Source organism: Mus caroli, unplaced genomic scaffold (genome assembly GCF_978045245.1).
Source record: "Mus caroli unplaced genomic scaffold, Mus_caroli_1 scaffold_10, whole genome shotgun sequence".
NCBI lineage: Eukaryota > Metazoa > Chordata > Mammalia > Rodentia > Muridae > Mus > Mus caroli.
The window spans coordinates 111176263-111196866 of NW_028227265.1; the positions used below are offsets into that span (position 1 = coordinate 111176263).

A 20604-nucleotide genomic window follows, 5' to 3' on the forward strand; every position below is an offset into this window, starting at 1 on the left:
CAACTCAGGAACTGTGCCTTGATGGAACCAAGAAGCTCCTGAATGAATTGGGTGAGTTGGGGTACCGGGTATCGGCTAAGAAAGCCCAGCTATGTCGCACCGAGGTGACCTACCTAGGATACACCCTCCGAGAAGGAAAGCGATGGCTCACCGAGGCCCGGAAAAAGACTGTGATGCTGATCCCAACCCCCACCACCCAGCGCCAAGTACGTGAGTTTCTGGGGACGGCAGGCTTTTGCAGACTCTGGATACCAGGGTTCGCAACACTGGCAGCCCCTCTATATCCACTTACTAAAGAGAAAGTCCCATTCACCTGGACTGAGGAACACCAAAAAGCCTTTGACAGCATAAAGGCAGCCTTGCTTGCAGCCCCCGCTCTGGCTTTGCCAGATCTGACTAAGCCTTTTACCCTATATGTTGATGAGCGGGCTGGAGTAGCCCGCGGGGTTTTGACTCAGACTCTGGGGCCCTGGAAGCGGCCAGTGGCCTACCTATCTAAAAAGCTCGACCCAGTTGCCAGCGGCTGGCCCTCCTGCCTGAAAGCCATCGCGGCAGTAGCCCTGCTTGTCAAAGACGCTGACAAGCTTACTCTGGGTCAGCATGTGACTGTAATCGCACCCCATACTCTGGAGAGTATTGTACGACAGCCCCCTGACCGGTGGATGACTAATGCCCGGATGACCCACTACCAGAGCTTGTTGCTAAATGATCGAGTGACTTTTGCTCCACCTGCCATCCTCAATCCTGCCACCCTCCTCCCCTTGGTGGATGACTCTGTTCCTGTACATCGGTGTGCCGATGTGTTGGCTGAAGAAGCTGGAACAAGAAAAGATCTGACTGACCAACCATGGCCGGGTGTGCCAAATTGGTACACAGATGGCAGCAGCTTCGTGGTGGAGGGAAAAAGGAGAGCAGGAGCGGCAGTGGTAGACGGAAAGAAGGTAATTTGGGCAAGTAGCCTTCCGGAAGGGACTTCAGCTCAGAAGGCTGAGCTTCTGGCGTTGACCCAGGCACTGCAGATGGCTGAAGGTAAGGCAATCAATATTTACACTGACAGCCGCTATGCATTTGCCACAGCCCACATTCATGGGGCCATCTACAAGCAAAGGGGACTGCTCACCTCAGCTGGTAAAGATATTAAAAACAAAGAGGAAATCCTAGCCTTGCTAGAGGCTATCCACCTGCCAAAAAAGGTGGCTATTATCCATTGTCCAGGCCACCAAAAAGGGCAGGACCCTGTGGCCCAAGGAAATCAGATGGCTGATATAGCAGCAAAGCAGGCAGCCCAGGGGGTGATGGCTTTGGCAGGAAAGAGTGGGCCCTCATCAGGACCCTCACCAGTGACTCACCCTAATTGTATATTCTGCCAAAAGGAAGCAGTCTTGGTGGGGGGAGGCGAGCCCCAGCCCGGACCTCATCAAGCAGCTCGCCAGGACCAAAAAGAAGAATATGATATCAGGGAGCTCATCTGGACTGCGGACCGGCTTCCTTATTTTTCTCAAGAGCATATCGAGCTGTCTGCCAAACAAGGGAGAGAGTTTGTCCAGAAACTGCATCAATTCACCCATCTAGGGGTTGACAAACTCTTGAAACTTATTAAAAATTCCAGGTATCAGATCCAAGGATTAAATGCGGTGGTACAACAGGTAGTGGAGTCCTGTCGGGCTTGTACGCTCACTAACGCTGCCCGACCTTATAAAGAACAAGGAAAAAGGCAACGAGGAAACCGTCCTGGAGCTTACTGGGAAGTTGATTTTACTGAGATCAGGCCAGGAAAATATGGTAATAAATATTTGCTAGTATTTATAGACACTTTCTCAGGATGGGTTGAAGCGTTCCCTACAAAATCTGAGACGGCGCAGGTGGTTGCCAAGAAGATTCTGGAAGAGATTCTGCCTCGGTTTGGGATTCCCAAGGTAATTGGCTCGGACAACGGGCCCGCATTTGTTGCCCAGGTAAGTCAGGGATTGGCCTCACAGTTGGGGACTGATTGGAAGTTACATTGTGCTTATAGACCCCAGAGCTCAGGACAGGTAGAAAGAATGAATAGGACTCTAAAAGAGACCCTAACTAAATTAGCCATTGAGACCGGTGGTAAAGACTGGGTGACCCTCCTTCCCTTTGCGCTCCTTAGAGTCCGAAACACACCTGGACGTTTCGGCCTCACCCCTTATGAAATCCTGCATGGGGGACCGCCCCCCTTGACCGAGTCTGGCGGGATATTGGATCCCTGTGCTGACTCTTCCTCACCCTCTGCTCTGTTTACTCATTTAAAGGCCTTAGAAGTTGTCAGGACACAGATCTGGGACCAGATCAAAGAAGCATATGCACCAGGGACTACAGCAGTACCCCACGGGTTCCAGGTTGGAGATTTGGTCCTTGTCAGACGACATCGAGCCGGTACTCTTGAGCCTCGGTGGAAAGGACCATACCTGGTGCTGTTAACAACCCCCACGGCAGTAAAAGTAGACGGAATCGCCGCCTGGATTCACGCCTCCCACGTCAAGAAGGCTCCTAGCCAGGATGAAGACAGCTGGACGGTGGCAGCTACTGACAATCCTCTTAAGCTTCGCTTGCGTCGCAAGAATCACCCTAGGCCTGAAGGACCACAACCCACACCAGCCTCTGACCTTAACTTGGCAGGTTCTCGGTCCTGATTCGGATCAGGTCTTGTATACCGCTTCCAAACCGGCACCACCAGGGACGTGGTGGCCAGACCTAACCTTTTGCCTCAAACAGATTATTCCAGCTGCTAGAAGCACTCCCCCTAATTTAGTAAGAAGTTATGGGTTCTATTGCTGCCCAGAGCACGGTAAGCGGTCCGAGTGTGGAGGGCTAGCCTCCTCTTATTGTGGCCAATGGAGTTGTGTTACTTCCAATGACGGTGATTGGAAATGGGCTAGTAGTCATGCCCCTGATAAGGCTGAGTTCTCTTTCCAGAACACAGGGCCTGGACCACATGCCATAATGGAACTGTATGGAAGAACTGACTGTCGCTCTGATGATCTAGATAGAATACTGATCAAATTTACAGACACAGGGAAAAATCAGGACTCCAAGGCATGGGATAAGGGGCATGCGATGGGGAGTAGTTTTTTATGACTATAACGGGGAGCCTGGATCGTCAGTCATAGTTCGTTTGAGCATCAGTAGCCCCCCAGCCCAACCAGTAGGACCTAACTCTGTTCTAGCTGAAAAGCCCTCAGCACCGCTTCCTAAACCTACTCCACCAGACAATTTGGCCAAGACTCACACTCCTTCCTTAGATCGGGTTACTCCCAGGCCCCCAGACACTGAGAATCGCTTGTTTAGCCTAGTACAGGGGGCATTCCTGGTCCTCAATCGCACTAATCCCAACATTACTCGGTCTTGCTGGTTGTGCTATGCCTCAAGCCCCCCTTATTATGAAGGAATTGCTCAGATCAGGACTTATAACAAAACTTCAGACCACTCTCTATGCCCTTGGGGGGAGAACAGAAAGTTGACTCTGGCAGCAGTCTCAGGAAGTGGACTTTGTTTAGGTCAGGTACCTCGTAACAGACGGCACCTCTGTAACCAGACCCAGGACGTCCAGTCTAGTGAAGGTGGTCAATATCTAGTGCCCCCCAGGGACACAGTATGGGCTTGCAACACAGGTCTCACTCCTTGTGTGTCTACTTCTGTTTTTGATGGTTCCAAAGATTTCTGCATTCTGGTTCAACTTGTTCCTAGACTCCTGTATCATGATGACTGCTCCTTTGTAGATGAGTTTGATCACCGAGTCCGCTGGAAGAGGGAACCTATCACCTTAACCTTGGCCGTACTTTTTGGACTAGGAATAGCCGCTGGAGTAGGTACAGGTACCGCTGCCTTAATTCAGACCCCCCAGTATTATGAAGAATTACGTGCAGCTATGGATATTGATCTTGGAGCTATAGAACAGTCTATAACCAAATTAGAAGAATCTTTAACTTCCCTGTCCGAAGTAGTTTTACAGAACAGGAGGGGACTGGACTTGTTATTCCTTAAAGAAGGAGGACTCTGTGCTGCCCTAAAAGAAGAATGTTGCTTTTATGTTGATCATTCAGGAGTAATCAGGGATTCTATGGCCAAGCTCAGAGAACGCTTAGATATGCGTAGAAGAGAAAGAGAAGACAGACAAGGATGGTTTGAAAGTTGGTTTAATAGGTCTCCATGGTTCGCTACCCTTCTCTCTACTATAGCTGGGCCCTTAATAATTCTTATGCTCTTACTTACTTTTGGACCGTGTATTCTCAATAGACTAGTGACCTTTGTAAAGGAAAGAGTAAGTGCTGTTCAGGTAATGGTCCTGCGGCAGCAATACCAGTTTTGGCAAGAAGATAGCATCTAGCTCTAAGATTAGAGCTTTTCACAAAAAGGAGTGGGGAATGAAGAATGGAAAATTCCTGGTAACCTGCTAAGGTCATAAACACTTGAGTCATAGGCATCTGGTCCCCAGGCCTCAGCCACTCCCGGGACATACCTTACCTTTCCTGGAACAATCATAATGTTCCAACGACCTCTGTAGAATGTCTCAATGCCCCAGAAGCATTGCCTAAGGTAGCGCATGATCGATGATCTAATTGTTGAAAATATTTATGATTTCCCCTCCCTTCCCCTGGTTTGTGGTTTTTTCCTTTAAAAGCTCTGTAAAACTTCAGGCCGGGGTCGAAACTCCTCTACTCCCGCCTGGAGCATGAGTCTCGACCCCAGCATGCTGGCCTGAGCTCTCGTCCTGTCTCGTTCTGTCTCACTTTCAATAAACTTCCTCGTGTGATCACAAGAACCGGTCTCAGTGTCCTACTGGGTGCGCGGCGGTCCCGAGACTTGAGTGAGGGTCTCCCTACGGGGGTCTTTCAGTATCACAGCTGGAAGAGGATGGAATGAGCTAGAATCCATCACAATACTACAGATAACATGCACAGTAGACAAGCTATATCTCAGAAATGTCACCCTAAATGGATTGGAAGGTCCACAATCATGATAAGGAATACTATGTGAGTTAAGGGATTCTGGACATCCCAGAAGGAGAAGAGATGGCCTTAGGAGTAGAGGTCAGGAGAGGATGTGGGAATCAGGTCCAGGGAGATCCAAGTCTGTACCAGGACCACAACCCCCAAGACAGAGTTTCCGTACAAACATACAGGGATAAAATGTCAACCTGGAAGAGATTTTATTGTGTTGTATGGAATAGGGCTGAAGTCAGACCCTTGAGATCAATAGCCTGTTCAAGAAATGCTTAGTGGTTGGCATGATGTTCAATTGTTGTGTTGGCCTTGGCAGTAATACTGCAGCCAGGTGTCAGTGCTGAGCACAGAATAAGCATGCCATGGAGAACAGGGGAAAAGAAACATGGATCTTACTGGAGAGGAAGAGCTGGCCAGATGAGCTGCTGTTTCCCATAATTACAGTGCAATAAATATCACAAAGAAGAAATGAATGAGCACCACTGATGTTATCAGACAGGGCACCTGAAGATGTGAAATACTGAAGGCAGGCTGTACAGAGTAAATGCATATTTAATTAATAATTTAATGACATTGGCTAACAAACATAGTGCTAGGTCAGTCCAGCTTTTAATCCATTCAATGATTCTAGGATGTGAGTTTTAGGAGAAAACTGTACATACTTAATTTGATGTAAAACATAATGAAATCACACAATAATTACAGTTTGTTTCTATTGAATGGTGAGCCACTTGAATACCTTAAAGTTAGCAATTAGAATTTTGTTCACAATTTAATCCCATAGCTAATTATGGCACAATGAAACAAAAGAGGTCAGCCAGTGAACAATAGAGAGTCACTACTTGAGTCCTGAACCCCATCATGAGGCCAGGGCTTCCACAAAATGTCATCCAACCACGCAGCTGCTGTCATAAATCACATTCACATTTCTAGTCTCAAAATTTTTATTTAATCAGCTAATTAACCAATAGCTTTGCAAGAATGAACAGAGAAGGGCTTTGTTTACGTACCGAGGTTCTTGGGCAACAGCTACCACTAGGAAGGGGCTTAAATAGTTTACAGCACATCACAAATGCTCCACATCCATCAGCTTATAATAGTCATTGTTCAAAATCTGAAGGTGCTACTGCCTTGCAATAAATAGGTTTGCACAAGTAAATTTTACTTTTCAAGGAATTACACAGAATAAGGAGTGGAATCTCATAATGTTTATTCATCATGTTGTATCAGTCAGTGCTCTCTGGAGGAGCAGAATTGATAGGATGAAAAAGTATCAATTTGTCTATCTATCTATCTATCTATCTATCTATCTATCTATCTATCTATCTATCTATCTATCTATCTATCATTTTCTATCATCTATTTATCTATACATCATCTATCTATCTATCTATCTATCTATCTATCTATCTATCTATCTATCTATCTATCTATCTATCATCTATCTATCACTGATCATCTGTCATCTGTATACCACCAGTCAACCAATCTATCATCTATCATCTATGTATGTATCTACCTACTTACCTACCTACTTACATATCATCTCTCTACCTACTTATCATCTATCTATCTATCTATCTATCTCAGATCTATCTATCTCAGAGCTATCTATCTCAGATCTGTCTGTCTGTCTATCTATCTACCTACCTGAGAAAGCAGTTTTGTGCTTGCACTTACAGAGATACCTTCTGTTCTCTTTTCCGTTCCATCGTTTTCTTTCCCCTTGCTGATTTTTCTGAGATGGTACTATGTTGTCTGTGTGATGGATCCCATATGAGGCTTCTTCTCACATTTAAACTCATCAAATATAACATTGATTTCCTTAAAATGCCATCAAACTAAGTAAGATTTAACCAACTTTCATATGCTACTGTGAGTAGCTAATGTGAAATTTGAGTGACACAAAAAGTTGGAAGCTGAAGTTGGGCTTTTGTCTATCCTGTGACATGCTTTCTGCTCTTCACAGTTTGCCAGGTTTCTGTTGAAAGACAAGATAATCTCCCAATCAGAAATGCTCAGTATTATAATTAGTGTCATCCTTTTATTTTTTGCTTTTCTAATTTTGCTTTGTAGAAATACATAAAATAATAAAGCATTTTAATAATGATTTTGACTTTGATAACCTGAAGCACAAAATACCACGGCTTCCACTGAAGACTCCATTTGCTGATGTGTGACTGCTTATGCTGCTAGAGTCTTCTATGTTCCATGCATACAGTAAAGTATGTTTCATCTTTGTTTCTCTTCTCTCTCTGTCTCTCTATCTCTGTCTCTCTATCTCTGTCTCTCTATCTCTGCTCTGTTTCTCTCTGTGTGTCTCTCTCTGTCTCTCTCTGTGTATGTATGTACAAGCATGTTTACATGCTATATCATATGTGAGGGTGTCAGAAGACAAGTACCCTGTTAAAGTTTACCTCTCCCCCACAACAGTAGCCACCAACCACAGCAGCACAGGGGACACTGGTTTTATCTCCCTTCACGGTCTTCTGTCTAAAGAGTCTGTGAAATTGAATACTCCCTTCACATCATGAGACACATAAGTGACTATCTCTAATCATAGGGATCCCTAACTAAAGTTCCCTAGCAACAGAACCACTGTAACTCCAAACATGTCATCTTCCTTCTCAGCAAAGCTCAGCCTGAGGTGAAGGGAGAAACAAGAAGCAGGCCTTATGGGGTCCTCATTTTCCCAACCCATCATGCCTTAGCATGATCAGACTGTCTGCTTTTGAACCACAGGAAGGGTTTTACAACCCCAAACATGCACAGAGGCCCCTGCATTTGTCTGCATTCAATCTTTGTCCTCTACTCTCTCAGGACCTGTTAGAGTCTGGCTTTTCTCTCCTTTTTCTATGAGGTGATATCAGACTTCACAATTAGGAGAAAAGTGCTTGATCACTTAGCCGTGAACTCAGCCTGATTCTGTACTTGCTGGAGTTTCTAGCACAGGCCAAGCCAGGAGGAAGTGTAGCTTCACATCATAGCAGGAGTCCTTCCATATCCTGGGACCTGTGGGAGACACAGGTGATGTATTGTATGACTCAGTGAATGTATAGTGTTGACATTAGCATGAACATTTTAAAGTCCCAATGCCTTAGACTCCCAGAAATGACAATGTCTTCCTTTGGATTGTGTGCATTTGTTAATAGTGTGTGCAGATATTGTCTAAAATAACTTTCTCCTCTCAGATGTTTACAGCCCGAGCTTGCTCCCATACAAAGATGTATAAAATCAATGTGCTGTAAAGCCCATCCTATTCCAGGTTTGGTCTATGTATTTCTGTCATCTCATAATTCCATAATGGCCCAGTTAGGTTAATCCTGAAGCCATGCAGACCTTGGCAGACTTAACTTTTTTTTTTTCTTTCTTTCTTTCTTTTTTTTTTTTTTTTTTTTTTTTTTTTTAGAATAACTGTCTGCCAACTGGTAATAAGGACACATACTCCACTAAGTTCATAGCAGCCCTATTTATAATAGCCAGAAGCTGGAAAGAACCCAGATGTCCCTCAACAGAGGAATGGATACAGAAAATGTGGTACATTTATGCAATGGAGTACTACTCACCTTAAAAACAATGACTTTATGAAATTCTTGGGCAAATGGATGTATCTGGTGGATATCATCCTGAGTGAGGTAACCCAATCACAAAAGAAGTCACTTGATATGCACTCACTGATAAGTGGATATTAGCCCAGAAACCTAGAATACCCAAGATACAACTTCTAAAACACAAGAAAATCAAGAAGGAAAACCAACGCGTGGATACTTCATTCCTCCCTAGAATATGGGATAAAATATCCATGGAAGGACTTGCAGAGATAAAGTTTGGAGCTTAGAAAAAAGGATGGACCATCCAGAGACTGCCCCACCCGAGGGTCCATCCCATAATCAGCCACCAAACGCAGACACTATTGCACATGCCACCAAGATTTTGCTGAAGGGACCCTAATATAGCTGTCTCCTGTGAGGCTTTGCCAGTGTCTGGCAAATACAGAAGTGGATGCTCACAGTCATCTATTGGATGGAACACAGGGCCCCCAATAGAGGAGCTAGAGAAAGTATCCAAGGAGCTGAAGGAATCTGGCACCCTATAGGTGGAACAACAATATGAACTAACCAGTATCCCCAGAGCTCGTGTCTCTAGCTGTATATGTAGCAGAAGATGTCCTACTCAGCCATCATTGGGAAGAGAGGCTCCTTGGTAGTGCAAACTTTATATGCCCCTGTACAGGGGAACACCAGGGAGTGAGTGGGTAGGGGAACAGGGTGGGGGTGGATGGGGAGGGTATAGGGGACTTTTGGGATAGCATTTGAAATGTAAATGAGGAAAATATCTAATAAATATGTGGGAAAAATACTTGAAAGTAGATTTTTAAAAGTATAAATATATTGTTAGTCATGTGTAAGATATAACTAGTTATTAAATGAAACATGATTTTTTTTTCTCCTTGCAGAAAAAAAAAAAAAGAATAACTATCTGCTATAAAAAATGCCTAACCTTTTTCTGGGCTGGAGACATTAGCTTCCAAATGCTATCTACTCTATAATAATCCTTGAAATGACTTTTCCAGAGCAAATGCTAACCAACACCATCCTTCTGACTATGGAGAAGAATATGGGAAGTCCCAGAGACCCATCACTGAACATCAAGGTGCCACTTTCTCCTGTGAATTGCAATGCCAAATCTGTCAGTGCCCAGTGCTTACAAGCAATTGTTTTTCCATCCAGGTTTTCCCATGCCTTTAACGGAGGCTAAATTTACTCACAGGTAATTTCTCATTCCTAGGACCAGAAGTCCCTGAGATAATTTTTAAATAAAACTTATTATGCCCACACTATACAGAAGAGCGGAGACTTAAATGTAATTAAGTTATAAGAGCCCCTCAGTGGGGTGGTGAATTCCTGGTAGAAATGGTCCTGTCTTCATGTTGTTGCTATGGACACGTCCTTATGTAATTACTATGCAAAGCTATCAGCATCGTAAGAGGAAAGAGACACAGAGTGCTAATTTTCAGGAGTAGAGTCACAGCTAGTAAAGCTGGAGACAAATTCCAAAGTCATCCGCAATTTCTTTGCTTCATTAAGAGGGAGCATTGTCCCAGTAGAGGATGAAGGACCCCTCAAGTACACACAGCAAAGATAAAGTATGGGATAGCCGAGATTGCAACATGGATATTTTCATCCATGTACCGTTTTAGCTATCCCATACCATGATGCCTTTATCCATGTGAGCTCCAGAACAGCCCCCTCCTAGGAAGTTCCTGTTCACATGCCAAGAGAGTGGTCTCAGGTGGTCCTTCTCAGCTCTCTATGAACCATGCTGACTCATCTGGAACTCTCAGAACTTCCTGTCACATCTGTTTATGATCATTTGACAATGCTAGTCCATCAGAAGTCCATCTACAGTACCTGGGACTCTTGAGCTTCCAATGTAACAGTCTCACAATAAATGAGAAGATGGGGTTTGAGGAAACAGTCCAAATGGCGAGGCAATGGAAAACTACCGGAGGGTTATTCATTCATATATTTTATATATGTATTCATCCATGCATGTATACATATCTATGTATATATGTGTATATGTATGTATGTATGTATGTATGTATTGAAATGTACTGAGGCTCTGACCCAGGGATTTGTGCAGGCAGAATGCAAGTTCTATCTTCTATGCTACAATTCCAAACCTGCCTTTCAGGCATTATAATTGAATGCATGGTGTGGGCTCTAATTTGTATACCCACTGCATTTTGAATAGCTGAAGCAATGCGGAGCTATGGGAAAGATGAGCACAATTCAGGGATGGATGATGACATGCTCACACAGGTGAACCTGGTGGATGGAATGGAGCTGGGAGAACAGTGCCAGCAGGACAAGCAGGGGCCAGATGGCCATTGTGGGAAGGGAGGTGTTCCTGTGTAGGCAATGCTGGGTGTTAGGATTCTGCTGGCTTACACTGCATGCAGGGCAGGAGGCCTGCTGGTGTGCAGCCTGGGGGGATCTTTGCTCTCTTTCAGCCTGTATCCCATGATCCTCTCTGGAGATCATGTGGAAGGGCTGTGTCCTTTTAAAACTCCTGTATAGAAAATCACCAGAAACTGGTCTCCTGTGCAGGTGAGAGGGGCCAATAAGCCTTAGAAAGCTGCCTCCTCTTCCTTTATCTATCCTTCCCTAGGGTGCAGAGAGCAAACCTCACAGGTACTCTGCCTTTATCCTGTGCTTCCAGCGTCTCGAACCAGTAAGAACAATTTTTATTGTGATAATTGCTTTGGCTATGGTATTTTTAAATTACGGATAATTGCTTAGTCTGTGATATAGTTTTTCCTCAGTGTTCAGAATAGACTGAGAGACTTGGACCCCTCAGAGTATGAGCTACAAATTTGCATAGGATTTACCCCTATTTAGTATTTTTCTCTTATTTCCTGGTTGATCTTTTTGGGTGTTTTTACTCTTGGAGAAAAGGATTATTTTACTAGATGTGAGTTCCAAAACAGCGCAACGATCATATGTGGTAAAGATTTGTTATCCCACTTTAACAAGGTGCTGAGCCTTGGTCTATTTATCAAAATGGGCTTATTAAACAGGCCAGATAATGCAATCCTTTGGTCATACTTTATAGGATCGTCCGGTTTGCGTCTTGTTGATGTGGTTTGAGTCTATATTACAATGAAGTGTCATACTGAGAAGTGCTCTCCTGTTTCCTAACAACCCCTGTGTGTGTGGTAACCACTGTCATCAGTAGAGGTTTTTGATCTTCCCAGCAATGCATTGTGTTTAAGTTGCTTTATCTGAGGCACACAAGGAACTACATTTTGCTATACACACTTCCAGCGAGGGTGGAATTTAGGGGCCTGATAAGCATACACTCCAGTACTCTGAGATAGAAACGAACAGTAGTCAGTAATTATTTCCCAGGGTTCATTTATTTTTCCCTGTCAGAGCCATGGGTTCAGGCTGCACAGGGGTCAGAGGTGTGACTTGTCATAGCCCCAGTGCAGATAGCAATGGTGGGGAAGTAGCTGTTTCCACCTGGGTTCCACACAAACACTTCATGTCATAGTTTCAAAAACACTAAAAACCTTGTATAATGATGCTAAAGCCAGCATTATAATTCTAAGGGACAGGCCTCGTTGGAGCAGGAGACTCACAGTGAGACCAACAAGAAGATCCCTCTACCTGTTCTGCTCATATTCATTTGTTCCAGCCTCCCTCTGCTGCTGTGCCCCCAGTTGGTTGAAGTTGCCTGGAGAAAACTCTCTAGATGCCTATGCAGAGAAAGGAGAGTGTGTCCCATCATCATTTAAATAAAGAGCTTGGAGCTCACTCTTTTTTTAAAAATACTTTTTATTAGGTATTTTCCTCATTTCCATTTCCATTGCTATCCCAAAAGTCCCCCATACCCTCCCACACACTCCCCTACCCACCCACTCCCACTTTTTGGCCCTGGCGTCCCCCTGTACTGGGGCATATAAAGTTTGTGTATCCAATGGGCCTCTCTTTCCAGTGATGGCTGACTAGGCCATCTTTTGATACATATGCAGCTAGAGTCAAGAGCTCCGGGGTACTGGTTAGTTTATATTGTTGTTCCACCCATAGGGTTGCAGATCCCTTTAGCTCCTTGGGTACTTTCTCTAGCTTCTCCATTGGGAGCCCTGTGATCCATCCAATAGCTGACTGTGAGCATCCACTTCTGTGTTTGCTATGCCCTGGCATAGTCTCACAAGAGACAGCTATATCTGGGTCCTTTCAGCAAAATCTTGCTAGTATATGCAATGGTGTCAGCTTTTGGAAGCTGATTATGGGATGGAACCCTGGATATGGCAGGCTCTAGATGGTCCATCCTTTTGACACAGCTCCAAACTTTGTCTCTGTAACTCCTTCCATGGGCGTTTTGTTCCCAATTCTAAGAAGGGGCAAAGTGTCCACACTTTGGTCTTCGTTCTTCTTGAGTTTCATGTGTTTAGCAAATTGTATCTTATATCTTGGGTATCCTAAGTTTCTGGGCTAATATCCACTTATCAGTGTCACTCTTGTTTTTTATTCACCAACCTACTCTTGAGCCAATGACTGTGCAAGAAGACGAGCCAGGTGTCATGACAATGAAGGCCTGAGTCCCATGCTGTGGGCTTGACCTAGGTGATCTAAGGGGCACAGGACAGTGAAATGGCATCAGTAGAGGAAAGAGAAGGAAAAACTGGAAGCTCAAATCAGAGGTCCTCCAGTACAAAGAGCAACTAATTAATGTACCTATTTATTGTGTCACTGGTAGCAGAAGGGACCACACAAGGATTGCTTTCTTTCTGTGTCTTAGTTTTGCTTTTATCACTGTGATAAAATACTCTGACAAAAATAAGTTAGGAGCATAGGGCTTATTTTCACCTGTGGACTGTAGTACATCATCACAAAGAAGTAAAGGCATCAGGAGCTCAAAGCAGCTCCTCAGAGCCATAGTCAAGAGCAGAGAGATGTAATGCATGCAAGCTTATGCTTAATGCATTTACTGTACTCGGTTAGTAGCCTGGAATGCCCTGCCTAGGGAACAGTACCACCTATAGTCACAGTGGATATTCCTACTTCCATTAACAAAAACAAGACAAATCCTACAGACACACCGTTAGGCCATTGTGATCTAGACACTCCCTTATTGAAATTCTTTTTCTAGGTGATTCTAGATTAGGTTACACTGGCCATGAATACCAGCCTTCACTAACTGTCAGAGGGTTTCTGAGCTGCATGGGAACATACCCATGATGCCTGTTGTTGTGGAAAGGTTTTGCAGTTGTCCAGCACCATGACTTGAATATTTTTACACTATGAAAAGTTAAGAAAGGAAGAAAACTAGCAGATTGATTGACCCACTGAACTAATTGCTTGAAGACCGCTCTCTCTGCAGTAACTGCAAATCTATACTAGAGCATCAGGGGGAACATAGCCTTTTCATTGCTTCAGATTCCTCTCTGGTGATGTTTGGGTTTGTTATTAGGTTACTTCCCTTACCCAGGAAGGTCATAGGTTACCTTACGCTCCTGGCTACAAGTTTCTAGGAGTCCCATAAAGAGTGGAAATTCAGCAGACTCATACCACGAGCTCCATGACAACTGCTCTTGGAGCCTGGGAGGCTGAATGTCAATCAAACACAGACAGCAGAGGAGACAGAGGTGGGAATGCTGGACACTTGCTCAATGATGTTACTTCTCCATGGAGCACAAAAGCAAAAGAGAGGGTGGGGCAGATGGTACACAGTCTGAACCCTTCCTTGCAGCCTGTGTGTCCCCCAGTAATTGAGGTGGAGGTTGACAAGCAAGTAGGGCAGGCATAGGGAAGCAACAAAAACAGCCTGAGTTCTCCTTAGAGGACTGAGCATGTGGACACATAGAGAATGTGAGTACGCTTAAACTTTCTTTTAACACTAGTGTTGACAACATGATATAAAAGACAATAAAACTTACACTAATAGCTTAGAAATCTGGTTTAACTCTCATTGCAAGGACCTCATTTATGAGGTGTAAAAACACTGTTTCAACCTAAGCTGGGCAGGAAGGGAAAAGCCACACATTCAAGCTCTTAAATAGCACTTTAATCCTGCTTCCCTGCAGGGCCTTGCAGAGCTGCTAGTATATGGCTGGATAGTAGAGTGCCTGGCACAGCAGGAGATGGGTGACATCAACCCCATGAAGCCAGAAGACTTCTGTGAAGCCCTCTAAGGCAGCCAGTGGTGGGTTGGGGAGGGGATGCCAGGATGCTGAGATCCAGCTTTTGGGGAGTCACACCTCAAAGCTCATCTTTCCCTTTCAGTTTTAAATTCTCTCACAGGTCATAATGTTTAAAATAAAATGTTTAAAATAATAATGTATCCATGCCTTCACTAATTTACATCCCAAGGCCATCTGTGGGTTGTCTGAGACGGTAGCTGACATTCAAATTATCTTTTCCTTTCAGTGTGTTACCAGAGGAGACCCAGAGACCTGGGGTTTGCACAAAGGAGACATTTATGTCAATTCTAAATGACAGATTTGCTTTTTGTATGATATGACTGACAGGCAAATGGAATCGAGTCTTGAATAAGAAATTTGAGCCCAGTGAGTCAATCCATGCAAAGGTGAAGAACTGTGACTATTCTTGGTATCTTCCGGGGACCCAGGTAGAACTCCATAGTTTTCAACATTGGCTACTTTTGCTTTGCATCTTTGCCTTATGGAATTCCTCGATCACAAATTGGAGCATTTTCGGGGTTTGGCTGATTAGTAGGTACATGGATATCAGCAATGACATGAAAAGAAGTAAGCATCTCACACCAACCATCACACCGGCTGTTTTTAAGGAGGCGTCTTGAGTGGCTACACAGTACTGGGCCCCACTCTGCCTGCCCATGATCCACTGAAGGGTTAACCTGGGAGAGCATGAGGGTGTGCATGTGTGTGTGCTCGACTGCATTTTGTGATTCAATGAACCACTCATATATTCAAAATCCATCCCTAGTCTGTGACATGAATCCCGGTCTGCCCAGCTTGCCATTTACACTGTGAATTTCATGCCTTTACATGTAAATGTTTGAAATTTCTGCTTAGTCTAAGTTTCCAATCTTCTGTGGATTCTGGTTATTGAACAGTTGAAAGAAATGTGCTTCTTGGGTCAGAGGGATGTCTTGGTGGTTAAGAGAACTTGGGGTTGTTACAGAGAAGTCAAATTTGGCTCCTAGCACCCATGTGGCTGCCTCACAGATACTCCCTTTAACTCCAGCTGTAGGAGATATGGTACCCTTTTCTGGCCTCTACAAGCAAACACACACACTTGTGCACAACACACACATGAACGCACACATATGTACACATGTGCACACAGAGATAGACACACATAGAGACACATAGACACACATAGACCTGTACACATGTATGTGTACACAGTTAGACAGATACACACACATATACACACACACACTTGTGGGCACACACACACACGCATACACATAGAGACAGACATACATAGAGACACATAGACACACACAGACCTCTACATATGTATGCCCACACAGTCAGACAGATACACACACATACACACACACACACACACACACACACACACACACACACACACACACAGATAAATTCAAAATGTGCCTTTTCATTCACATCAACATCAAGGGTGACTTTTCCCCTTTCCCTTTCCTTTCTCATTTTTTTCCAGCACTCCCACGGGGCTGCATTTACATGCATTGTATTCTTAACGTATTCAGAGTCTAGCTGTATGAGCAGATCTAGCATCATTCTTCCCTGATTTCTCCACTTGCTTTAGTGAAATGTATTCAGTGTACCTTATTCCGGTGACTCCTGTCCCATTTAGCATCTTACATTTCTCCACACATAATCCATTTCTGTTTTCTTCCTTTGCCAGGTGTATTCAAACAGTACACCGCTGTGCTCTTATTAATAAGGTTCACAGTCTGCTACATATCTGACGGGTCTAGCCTTCACTCAGAGTTCTTCATTTTAGTATTTTTATCAAAAAAGTTCCCAAGTCTCTTGTTTATGGTTTCCATATTTCTAGTTCCAGGAAAAAATTGTTTGCGCATTTGCACATTAATTAGGTCCATGACAAATTCCCTAATGAGCAGTTTTGAAATGTTCCCGGTGGTGAATTTTCCTCTTCGGTACTGTATCCGTCTTCCTAATGTATCTCTTTCCTCTCGGGCATTTCCAAAAACTTGTTAAAGATGTGACTGCAGAGATTTTATCAAGTTTATTGCTACATCATTCCTAGGGAGTTTATATCTCTGATTGGTACTGTAAATGAAATATTTTGCTGTCCTTAACTCCTAATTTCTCATTATCCCTAATCATGTAGCCTGTGGCTCTCTACCCTTACCAGAAACCCACTCCCACATAAAACAGCCCTTTAACTTCATTGTTGAGCTGTCTAGGTGCACTGATTCTTACTTCCCTCTCTTTGAATTTCCCCATCTCACCTTTCCTGTTTGTCTAATTACACTGGCAGTGTTCTAGCAGCACAGGTCACAGATCAGGGCTCTACTGCATTGCTCATGTGTCCCAAGTGACAGGCACTCCGTGTAGGCATGATACAGACTTAAGCTGACATGTTACATCTTGTCATATCTGCCATGGGAAAGCTCTCTGGGCACTTCAGAAGATAGGAGTGACTGTGTCATATCCGAGGGGCAGATGGAGAAGTCTTTTCACAGCCAAGGTTACCTGGCTGAAGAGGGCCTCCTAAAAATGCCCCCCTCCCAGTTAAGCCTTTTTCAGTGGTAGTGGAGCCTCCTTCTCCATCTCAAGTAGCAGGTGAGCAGATCCCAGCTCATGGGGGTAGCTGTGTTTGCTGAACCCTTCCTTCCACCTGCCTTTGTGTTCAAAGACAAGCTTATAGCTAGTACAGCTGTAGCCTCCTGGATAGCCAAAGGAGGGGCAAGTCTATAGATTGGGTAATGGACAGTCTCCTTCCCACTGGCAGCTGAAGCCAAGCTTTGCCCTGACTGTGTCCAGACATAGGGCTTGATGTGGGGGAGATGCTGTGTGGCCTCTGAGAAGGTATTCAGATGCTTGGTTAAACTTCATAAAAGACAAGATGCCTATTTGGTTGCCTGGTTAGGTAGCTAGAACTTCTCACTAGACGCACAGTGGCTCATACAGACCACTAAACTTAACCAATGACTGTTCAGTCCTTCCTGTTAGAAGTGGGAGGTATTATGTATAATTTACAGTAGATCTTGCTGTTAAAGAAAACTGGAATCCCTGAAAGATGCTGACAGAAAAACTGGTGACTACTTTCCAGTATGACAGCCAATTGTTCCTAGGCCACAAAATCTAAAAGTAGGGACAGGATATGGGCTAGATGACATGCATGTTGCTGCTATAGTCTTGGTGAAATATTGCACCCAACAGTTGAGCTAGCTGTCAACACCTGCTCATATGTCACCCTAATGTATTGGGAGGTTTCCTGATGGGTAGATGAAGGCATGCCGCTTGTCCTTCAGTGTGAAGATTGACAGCAACTGGTGACAGACTGGTCATAGTGCTTCTAGAAGAAAGGTGCATTGTTGAGAGTCTCTGCCTTAACCTGGAATGTGGCAACACATTCCATCCTGTGGAATTTGTAATTCGTCCTGAAAAAAAAAAATCCAACTTTATAATCTTCCAGGCTGAGGTTTAATGGAGACCCCCGATGAGACAAAGTCTTCCAACTTGGCTGCTACACTGCTGATTAAATTTTCTCCCTGGAAGTGCAGACCTGCTTGATATTTATAATGTATTTGGGAGATGCCAACTCCATTGGCCCAGGTTTGGCAGGTCCATTTGTCAGTGTCGTGCACCCCACACTCTATCGATCCCAGCAAGGTTCCCTTCTCTCCAGGACTGTAATCAATCAAGCTCAGAGTGCCAACATACAGAGGGAACTCCATTATGGAAGCTGCCTTGCTTCTCCATGTCCAGCTTAGACTGGGGCAGTGATGGGGTGACTCTTCACCCCGCCTTTTCAGTAGTTCAGAGCAGAGACCTGACACCTGTTTCTGTCCAGGTTTCCTAGATTTAGTACCTCCCAGAATCATATCTGTAATGCCTGAATACTGCATCTGGAAACTACTGTTGTGTCTGGGGTGTGTCCAAATGTATCTAACATCAGAGTGTCATTTGGGAAGGTCCTGGGCTTGTGTGTTCATATTGGGCTGATCCTATTTTCCCAAGAAGAACCACAAAGTCAGAAAGATCAGCCCAGGCTAGAGATGAAGACCTTTACTGAGGAGACAGGGAGAAAATTCTCTATTGTCCTAGATCTCAGAAATGAGAACATCTAAGGTCACTGCTTGCCAAGGTCTTCCACAGCTGTGGCAGCTGCCCAGACTGCTGGGAAATTAGCTGGTTCTTGTTATGTTAGTGCTTTTGGAATGTGGCTTGTTCACTGGTAAGCAGACTGTTGATTGTGGCCACTGTTGTCCCAAAGGCAATCTGTTAAGCCTCAAGTATGAAGAGACTCTGCAAAGGCTCTCAGCTTTCACTGCAGCAGGAAGATGTTTCAACAAGACTCCACCTGCCTCAGCATGAATTACTGGAAGAGAACTACTGGTTTTTCTCACTTTGGATCCATGCTCCATCATGAACTGGTTATTCTTCGGAATTTTCCAGCCCTTTCATTAATTAATTTTTGTTCTTATAATTTGGAAAATAATTTTGTCTCACCCATTTTTTTGCCATTTGATATATAAATAGGGACATAATCTTCTGCAATTTAACATTAGATATAAATAGGTATCTCTAGATATAAATAGAGATACCTATATGAAAACTCATCTAAAATACCTCAGGGATTGTTATGTTTTTCTCTGGAAAAGCTCATCTCCTGGACATTGAATTAGTCCATTATATGTAGACCTCATATTATTTCACAGATGCAAATTCTGAGAGTCACAAAGGAAAAGACCAACAATGAAAAGGCAATGGGTTGACTTCAATTCAGCCCTTTATCTTACCTAGCATCTTGTTCTGATGCTGAGAAAAAAATTACTAACAAACATTAGTATTTCCCAAATCAACCCAAAGTTCTCTTTCTGAGCTCTAATATCCTAAGTAGGATTGAGGATAATATGCTAGACAAAAGCAATTGGAATCCTGATTTACCCATAGTATATTCTCTATGACATTGGAACTCATGAGGGAAAATTCTGTCCCCAAATTACCTACTGTGAATTTGTTTTTTATTTGTCAACCCATTTCTCTCAGATCAATAACATCATTTGTCTAAAGTGGTTTCTAAATAACACAGAATACTAAGGAGAAAATGGCAGACAGACAAGCTCGGCAAATACTCCTCCCTCCCAGGCCCAGGCCAGTGACATCTCTATCAAGTTCTTGGCTTTCTGCTCTGATGATGACTTTTAACACATGTCAGAGAGCTGCAGGCTCATTCTGTTCTGGAAACTTAGAATCCAACTATAATGTGAATGTTCCTTAAATAATTGCCCAATCTTGCCAAATTAAAGGATAGATTTTATCTAATCTTGTTTAACTCTGATTAGAAGTTTTCTTCGGGGCTTAGAAAAATCAATCAAATTAAGTAGTCTACAAACAGAAGTGGATGAGCTTGCCTCCCAAGAGAGCAGAATGAAGAGGTCATAAGTTTTCTTTCTCTCCTCAAAAAAAGAATAAACATTGACATAATGATAAAACCCAAACAATTCAGTGCTCTGGAGATGGGCTCAGAGCAAACAACAAATTGAGAAGTGTTTGTCCAAGATGAGCTGCTGGGCTGAAGGTCAAAATAGATAGGAGAGCATGGGCTTGTGTCCAGGGCCAGACTCCCTCCCACTTTCACCCTACACCAGGCATTTAGCATGGATTACTGTCTTGAAAAAGCTAATGGCTTGGACTCTGAATGCCATGACACAGAACAAGAGGGTAGGAAGCCCAATGGCTCTGAACTGAAATGAACACTCATTAGACTATTTCTCCTATGCATAGACTGAAGTTATGGAAAGGCAACTAATACAAATATCAAAGAAGGCAGGTACACACTTTCTGATTTCAAATCTACTTCAAAGCCCAAGTCATCAGAATAATGTGGCAATGGAACAAGATAGGTTTCACTTCAGTAGAAGAGAAACCCCAGAAAGGAACTCCTATACATGTTAC

The 20604-nt window shown here is 43.8% G+C and overlaps 1 pseudogene; it reads left to right on the top strand.

Annotated features, from left to right (window-relative positions):
• The first annotated feature begins 3076 nt into the window (after positions 1-3076).
• LOC110300125 (chromobox protein homolog 3 pseudogene) overlaps positions 3077-20604 on the top strand; it is a 30605-nt pseudogene continuing 13077 nt past the window's right edge.